This window comes from Oratosquilla oratoria, chromosome 24 (genome assembly GCF_046742065.1).
Source record: "Oratosquilla oratoria isolate Oo_2021 chromosome 24, ASM4674206v1, whole genome shotgun sequence".
NCBI classification, from domain to species: Eukaryota; Metazoa; Arthropoda; class Malacostraca; order Stomatopoda; family Squillidae; genus Oratosquilla; species Oratosquilla oratoria.
Genome location: NC_134800.1, coordinates 32779056 through 32788435, shown reverse-complemented (window position 1 = coordinate 32788435; position 9380 = coordinate 32779056). Strand labels below are relative to the sequence as shown.

General features: G+C 38.6%; 1 protein-coding gene across 5 annotated transcripts in view; it reads left to right on the top strand.

The window, feature by feature from the left end:
* The first annotated feature begins 656 nt into the window (after positions 1-656).
* The window catches only part of LOC143038544 (dnaJ homolog subfamily C member 21), a 232255-nt gene continuing 223531 nt past the window's right edge, over positions 657-9380 (top strand). For all 5 annotated transcript variants that reach the window (XR_012967578.1, XM_076207873.1, XM_076207874.1 and 2 more), the window contains exon 1: positions 657-728. The gene's annotated coding sequence lies outside the window, so the exon portion shown is untranslated. The remainder of the gene's footprint in view (positions 729-9380) is intronic.

Here is a 9380-nt window from a genome sequence, read left to right as displayed (position 1 = left end):
ATATATATATATATATATATATATATATATATATATATATATACATATATATATATATATACACACACACATATATATATATATATATATATATATATATATATATATACATATATATATATATATATATATATTACAGGTGAAAAATGTAATCACACATTTGTCAATAACGTAGAAACCACTGTTGGAGTAGAAAAGACTGGAAACGGGGAATCTATATATTTCGATTGCAAACTGCAATCCTCTTCAGTAGATACAAATAAGAGAGAGGGCGTACTGTTTAAGTAGCACCCTTAACAAAAGAAAGGGGAACATGGGAAGATATCTCTACCCTATTCTCACTCCGTATGTGAGGTCAGGAGGCAAATGAGCTTTCACTAGGTTGGAGATGAAGAGTCCGGACATTATGTCCGGGGACCATTGGCCCTTTGAAATATTCATGTTGGGCTGAAATTCAATGATCGTAGATTCTACCATTTTTCTCCTGAACTCACATCTGGATTTATAAATAAGCTCAGCTCTGTCCCAATCTAAACAATGTTTAAATTGCTTAACATGTTGGAACACAGCTGATCTATATATATTTATGTATGTAAATATATATATATTTATGTATGTAATTCCAAATTATTTTATTCTGAAGGGGTTGAATATCAGTGAAATATTGCATACTTGATCCCTTACTCGCTGTAAGAAAAGTAAACAAAACTGCATGAACAAAACACGAGGTATAGTGAAAATTTACCTAAAAAAATGGTAGAAAACCATGAATTCATGTTTTATATGGTTATCAAGATTGGGTGGGAATTAGTATTATTCATGTAAGACGGATTTGAAAAAATGTATTAAAGGCTTTATATCGAATGACGGATTTGGAGTCAGTCATTGAATATTTTAATTATATTATAATATTGCTATTAATTGATAATTTGATATAATTAAATAATATTCTGTGAGATTCATAATCATAATAAGTTTATTTTCATTGATGTTCACTTTAGGAGTATTGATCTTAGTTCAAACCCAAGCATTTATTATAAATGCTTGGGTTTGAACTAAGAACAATACTCCTAAAGTGAACATCAATGAAAATAAACTTATTTAGGTAGGTATAAAATAATAAACTATAATCCTACAACCAAACAAAATTAAGTGTATAAATTTTATACACTTAATTTTGTTTGGTTGTAGGATTATAGTTTATTATTTTATACCTACCTAACCATTATTATTATACCATATCCATATAACATATTTATATTATTACTTATATAGTTTTATACTTTTCAAGGTGATATTGGATTTTAACATGTTTATGTTACTAATGGATTCTGTTCTACTCCAGAATTAATCAACACTTGAATTCTTCTTACAAATGACGAGATTTAGGTTAAATTCCAGAATTATGCAAGCACAGCTATTTAACATGAAACTTGCGTTGTACCTACCTAAAGTAACAATAATATATTCCATAAAAAAATAGATATTCCAGTTGAAAAAAAAAAAAAAAAAAAAAAAATGGAAAATTTGTGTACATGAATCATGATAAAAATGGAATAGAACCAAATAGATCTTTCAAATACTAAAATAGGAAGAAGTGAAAAATGTGTTTGTGTGGTATTGGAATAAAACAGATTTCATCTGGGATCCCCAGTGGCAGTGCATACAACTGTATCTGCCATGAACATATCTAGCTAGGTCAACATAAAAATGGAATTCCTTATATTTGAGCTGAAGTAGTTCTCATGGGATGCAGAAAGATGCTATGAGTACAATGCAATTTGAATTATCCATCTAGCTGTCCTAGTTCCTGAGATATTGCATTTTGAAGGGTACAAAATCAGGCCTATTTTGTCCCAGAAAAGCAGGCCAAACTGTGCAGTCTCACTAACCGCCGACCAAACCCAAACAATGACGGTTTTAGCTCAAATGCACAATTTTATATAAAAAGTTAGCATATGGTTGCATTATTTGACCTATTTTCTTTAAAATGTGTGATTTCCATGTAATTTGATCAAAGAGAAGTTACGTTTTTATCCTCTGCAAAATTACCGACCACAGCTACGAATACCATCCGACTCATTAATAGCTGACCAAACCCGAACAAGGAGGGTTTGTGCTCAAATGCATGATTTTATATAAAGAATTAGCATATGTAGGTAGGTCAAACGCCACCAGAGGCGCCACCATTGATGACGAGCACAATAGTGCGTCATTTTATATGCACGCCATGCAAACGGCCAAATTTACATACCGCGGGAAATTTCATTCATACAAATGTTATGCGAGTGTATTTACTATGATCGTAGTAAATTTCAAACAATTACATCATCAGTTACATGTCGGTACATAAAAACATAAGATAAACATGGCGGCTTGCATTCAGCAGTAAATCGAAAATTGGTTTATGTTTCAGCGTAAAAAATGAGCTAAATAAATTCAGTGTTTTGGCAACTGACCAAAATAAATGAAAACTACTAGTCTCGCGGATTATTCTAATACCAAAATAAAGGCAGCGTGTTACGGTAGAGCTGAGAAATCGGTGGTACTAATTAGTTTTTTTCTGTCGGGTCGGATTATCGGATAACAACAACATCAACATCCATCCCGCTATCTTATCTATCCCTGGTGGTATGGATCAAACTTCACTCTATTAAGTTTCTTACTATTATGTTATTAGTGAAATAGACTTATAGTTGAATTTTTTGAACTATTTCCTTTAAAATGTGTGATTTTCATGTAATTTGATCAAAGAGAAGATACGTTTTTATCCTCCGTAATATTACAGACCACAGCTACGATTCACCCTGCCCGCTATCTATGATCACTGGTGGTATGGATCAAACTGCACTATTAAGTTTGTTACTATTGTGTTATTAATGTAATAGATTGCATATAGTTGAATTATTCAAACTATTTTCTTTAAAGTGTGTGATTTTCATGTAATTTGACGGTATTTGTAGCTGTGGTGGGTAATTTTGCAGAGGATAAAAATGTAATTCTTTGATCAAATTACATGGAAATCACACATCTTAAAGAAAATAGGTCAAGTAATGCAACCATAAGCTAAATGTTTTATATAAAATTGTGCCTGTCAGTAAAAACCGTCATTGTTTACGTTTGATCGGCGATTAGTCAGACCGCACGTTTCGGCCCGATTTAATTCCATTCAAAATGCAATACTGTATCTCGAGAACTAGGACAGCTAGGTGGATAATTCAAATTGCATTGTACTCATAGCGACTTTTTGCATCCCATGAGAACTACTTCAGCTCAAATATCAGGAATTCCATTTTCATGTTGACCTAGCCAGCATATGGTTCCATTATTCGACCTATTTTCTTTAAAATGTGTGATTTTCATGTAATTTGATCGAAGAGAATTTATGTTTTTATCCTCTGCTAAATTACGGACCACAGCTACGATAATCTGATAATCCGACCTGATAGGAAAAAAACTAATTTGTACTTTGATTTCTCAGCTCTAATGTAATACCCTGCCCTGGTTTTGGTATTAGAATAATCCGTGAGACTGTAGTTTTCGTTTATTTTGGATATGTTGCCTTTTAATGGAATTTTTAAACTAATTTTTCACATTGAAAGATAAACAAATTTTCGATTTACTGCTGAATGCAGGCCGCCATGTTTATCTTACGTTTTTATGTACTGACATGTAACTGATGATGTGATTGGTTGAAATTTACTATGATTGTAGTTAATACACTCAAGTGACATTTTTATGACTTCAATTTCCCGCGATATGTAAATTTGGCCATTTGAATGGCGTGTGCTTAAAATGAGGCACTATTGGCGGGTGTAATCGATGGTGGCGCCTCTAACAGTGTTTGACGTAGCTAACATATCTCTTGTCTTAGGAAGAGAGAGTGCAAAAGGTTGGAATGAATGGAGAGGGTTTGTAAATGGATGATGAAATGATACGCTTGATGTTCTTATTGCTCCATAAAATTTCAATAGATGAAAGGGAGAGGGGTTATATGACAAAGTTGGGTGTATGTTCAGTTGTGCACAACTACACGATATAGCAATAGAAAATTGAATATTAATATTGTAAATTATAATACATGAGCATAGTATGCGGTTTTCTTGGCAGAAATAAAAATAAAAAGTACCTTGCTACAAGCAAATATACCAACGAACGAAGTCGCTAGCATAGGATCAGGACGCCATCTTTTCATTTGTCAAGTGTTTGTTGTCTGCCTGGTCCAGTTGAGGCCTAGTGTACACCCTTGGTACTTCTGCCAGTACCTTACGAGGTGTATATTCTTGAAGGAATGCTATGGTGCTGAAATCCTTGCATTGCTTCAAGTTATGAGAAACCTATATACCCTGCAATCAGAAAGAGTGATTGAACTGGCCGCCAGCATCCGTGATGACGATGACAATGATCTGGATGACCTTAAATTACAGGTAGCAATTTACTAAATACACATTATGTTAGGTTAGAGTAGATGAATTCATCATCCTTTCATTTATTCGATGTCTGCATCTATCGTAACAAACATTGTGTACCATTCGTCCGGTCCGAATTCGTTACTTATGAAATCTGTTTTAGCAACTTTTTTGTTTTTCATAGAAAATTGCATATTACATTGATATATTATAATTTACAAAATTATTAATTTTCTATTGCTATATTGCAAACTTTTGCACAACTGAACATTTACCCAAAGTTTACCTGTCCTTCCTCAACAGACATTCCTCTCTTTTGTAATGCCCCTCTCACCCCATCCATCCATCTCATCTTAGGATAATACCTCATATTCACTCCTTCCACCTCTGCCTTCCACACCTCTTTTACTAATCTTTCTTCACTCATTCTTTCCATGTATCCAAACCATCCTAATACTCTTTCGACAACCCTATCTTCCAGTTCCCTCTCCACCCTTGTTCTCCTCCTCACCTCATTTCTCACTTTATCCAGCCTAGTAATCCCTGTCATACTTCTCAGACATTTCATCTCAAACACATTCAAACTCCTTCTCTCTTCCTCTCATATGTTCCATGTTTCTGCCCCATACAGTGCTGTTGGCACAATCACACCTTCATATAACCTCTTCTTAGCATCCATTCCCAGATGTCTATTTCTCATAACACTTTTTAATCCACCAAGGCATCGTTTCTCTCGATCTACATTCTGCCTCCACCCCCACTCCTTCCTTTCCTGCCACATTTGAACCCAAGTATCTAAAACTATCCACTTCCTCCAGTCTCTCACCCTTAACCCCTTCCATACGGTGACGCCTACGTAGGCGTCATGAGGAGCAAGTGGGTACACGAGGATGTCGACATTGGCGTCTTGATTATATTTATTGTAGTCGTACCTGCATGACCCACATACTCTGTAAACTGGCTTCATCATATTTTCTATGGTTATAAAAATTCACGGGTGAAAGAGAACGAGCGATAGAGCAGTGACTTTATTTTTTATAATGCAAGTATTATGATGCAACATCGCACGTCTGGCAGCTAATGCTGCCAGACGTGCAATGTGGCCCATATTGAAGGGGTTAATGCTCACTTCCAGCCTGCTGTCACTCTCTCGCCTTGTACATCTCATCACCTTACTTTTGCCCACATTTATCTTCAGCTTCCTTCTTTCACACACCTTCTCAAAGTCTGTCACTAACTTCCTCAATCCCTCCTCTGATCCTGCTTCAAGTGCAGTGTCGTCAGCAAACAACAACTGGCTTATTTCCCACTTTTCTCCATTTTCTTTAACTATCTCCAACCCCTGACCCACTACCCTTACATTCACCTCTTGCACCACCCCATCCATGTATAGATTGAACAGCCAGGGCAACATAACACATCCCTGACATAGTCCCACCTTTACCTCAGACCATTCACTCTCTCCATTTCTAATCCTAACACAAGCTCTACTAAATACATACATACATATACCAAAGGCTTTTTCCCCCTTACATGGGGGGGGGTAGCCAAAAAGAAAAAGGCATAGAAAATACTCCCACCCATGTCATTTCCTATATATTCCACTCCCCTCCACCCTCCTCCCTCCCTCCTGTCTTGGCACCTCTTGGATGACGGGTCATCCCTGCATCCTGTCCACTTCCCTGGGTCAGAAGCAGTGTCGCAAGACACAGCACATCCACAGCAAGGCCGCTTCATAAATTCGTTGACCCCCCCTCTCCGTCCCTTCATGCTGGAAAGGAGAAGACGGGGAGAAATCCCTTCGGGCTGCGTCATAATTTACTCATACTTCCTCACCCCCCATCCCCCACCCACTCCCCTTCATGCATCACAGCCTCATCTATACACAACCCTTCTCCATTCACCCCTATCTTCTGTCCTCTCCCGTCCTTCCTTTACAGACATTCCTTTCTTTTGTAAAGCCTCTTTCACCCCATCCATCCATCTCATCCTAGGACGTCCCCTCATATTCCTTCCTTCCACCTCTGCCTTCCACACTTCTTTTACTAATCTTTCTTCACTCATTCTTTCCATGTATCCAAACCATCCTAATACTCTTTCATCAACCCTATCTCCCAGCTCCCTTTCCACCCCTGTTCTCCTCCTCACCTCCTCATTTCTCACTCTATCTAGCCTAGTAACCCCTATCATACTTCTCAGACATTTCATCTCAAACACATTCAAACTCCTTCTCTCTTCCTCTTTCATGTTCCATGTTTCTGCCCCATACATTGCTGTTGGCACAATCACTCCTTCATGTAACCTCTTAGCATCCATTCCCAGATGTCTATTTCTCATTACACTTTTTAATCCACCAAGGCATTTACTTGCTTCTCTCAATCTACATTCTACCTCCACCCCCACTTCTCCCTTTCCTGTCACATTCACACCCAAGTATCTGAAACTATCCACTTCCTCCAGTCTCTCACCCTTAATGCTCACTTCCAGCCTACTGTCACTCTCTCCCCTTGTACATCTCATCACCTTACTTTTACCCACATTTATTTTCAGCTTCCTTCTTTCACACACCTTCTCAAAGTCTGTCACTAACTTCCTCAATCCCTCCTCTGATCCTGCTACAAGTGCAGTGTCATCAGCAAACAACAACTGGCTCACCTTCCACTTTTCTCCATTTTCTTTAATCATCTCCAATCCCTGACCCACTACCCTTGCATTCACCTCTTGCACCACCCCATCCATGTATAGATTGAACAGCCAGGGCGACATAACACATCCCTGACGAAGTCCCACCTTTACCTCAAACCATTCACTCTCTCCATTTCTAATCCTAACGCAAGCTCTACTACTCTTATAAAAACTCTTGACTGCTCTTAACAGCTTTCCTCCTATCCCATATATCTGCAGTACCTCCCACAGTGCCTTCCTGTCTACCCTGTTGTAAGCCTTTTCCAGATCCATAAAAGCCCAAAAAACATCCTTACCTTTTCCTATAGCTTTCTCACATATCTGTCTTACCACAAAAATCTGATGTACACATCCCCTACCTGTCCCAAAACCACACTGTTCCTCACCAATTACTCCCTCTGTTCCTCTCCCAATCCTCTCAATCAAGACCCTCCCATAAGCCTTCCCAACTACACTCAACAAGCAGATCCCTCTGAAACTACTACACTCACACTTGTCCCCCTTTCCTTTGTATAGCAGAACTATACAGGCACTCCTCCAGTCTTCTGGCACTCTACCATCTCTTAAACAAACATTAAATAACCTCACCAGCCAGTCCACCATAATTGTACCTCCTTTCTTCAGACATTCTACATGGCATCCATCCAACCCAGGTGCCTTACCTGCTCTCATCTTAACATCTGCTTTCACTTCATCCTTCCCTATTTCTCCTCCATTTTCCTCACTCATCACTCTCATTTCTTAGCACTTCCCACTGCAACTGCCTTTCCCTCCCTATCCTCCTTCACATTTAGCAACTCCCAAAAATACTCTGCCCACATTCCTCTCACTGCCTTCTCTTCCATTATCTGCACCTTTTACCTTTTCTTCTCTACTTGATTCGCCTCCTCTTCCTCTATTAACTTCCTTCCTAAACATCTTTTTATTACTTTAAAAAATTTCTGTCATACTCTTTCCCCATTTCACATCTGCTCTCCTCTTTGCTTCCTTTATCTTATGCTTAACTTCCTTTCTCTTTACTTTGTACCTCTCATACGATTCCCTCATCCTAATTTGTAGCCAATCTATGAATACCTGCATCTTCCTCTTTTAACTTCCTTCCAAAACATCTTTTTATTACTTTCAAAATTTTCTGTCATACTCTTTCCCCATTTCACATCTGCTCTCCTCCTTGCTTATTTTATCTTATGCTTAACTTCCTTTCTCTTTACTTTGTATCTCTCATACGATTCCCTCATCCTAATTTGTAGCCAATCTATGAATACCTGCATCTTCTCTTCTACACCCTTCTTTGCTTCCTCATCCCACCACTCACTACTCTTCTATTTCCTCCCGCCCTCCTTGTTCCACACACCATCTTTGCACACCTTATGACTCCCTCCTTGAACCATCCCCATTCCTCCTCCACTCCTAGTTCTACTCTATCCTTTACTCTCTCTCACTCCTCTCTCAGCTTCTTCTTATACTCATTCTCCTTTTTTTTTCTTCATTTAAGCAGTTCACTCTAAGTACCTCCCTACCTTCTGCCCTTTTCCTCTTTCTCCACCTATTCTCCACTCTCAATTTACCTTCCACCAGAAAATGATCTGATATTCCCCCACTCTCTCCCCTTAGAACATGTACATCCTTAACCCCTTCCATACGGTGCCGCACACGTAGGCGTCATGAGGAGCAAGTGGATTCGCGACGCTGCCATATCGGCGTCTTGATTATATTTATTGTAGTCGCCCCTGTGTTTTTACATTCTCCCAAATGCGCCCTGAATCCCATTCTCTGTGGTTTTCAAAATTCGCGGGTGAAAGAGAGAACGATCGATATAAGCGGTGACTATATTTTATGATGCGAATATTATTACGACACGTCATACGGCTGGCATTGGCTGCTGCCCGCGAGATTTAAGTCCCGTACTGAAGTGGTTAACTCTTCCTACCATACTCCTGGTCACCACTATATAGTCCATTAATGCTCTATCTGCCACCCTTCCATCCACCACCCTCTCCCATGTGTATTTATGCTTGACTTTCTTCTTAAACACTGTATTTGCTATCATCAACTCTCTTTCAAGACACATCTCCTCCATCAACTCTCCACTACGATTTTTGCCTCGAACTCCATACTTCCCAATCACTCCGTCAATTGGCTCATTTCCTACCCTAGCATTAAGGTCTCCCAATACAACTACATTGACATTTCTCCCTAATCCCTCTATGTATTCATTTATATCTACCCAGAATGCCTCCCTTTCCTCTACGTTCTTCTCACTACCATGCCCATGTGCACTTACAA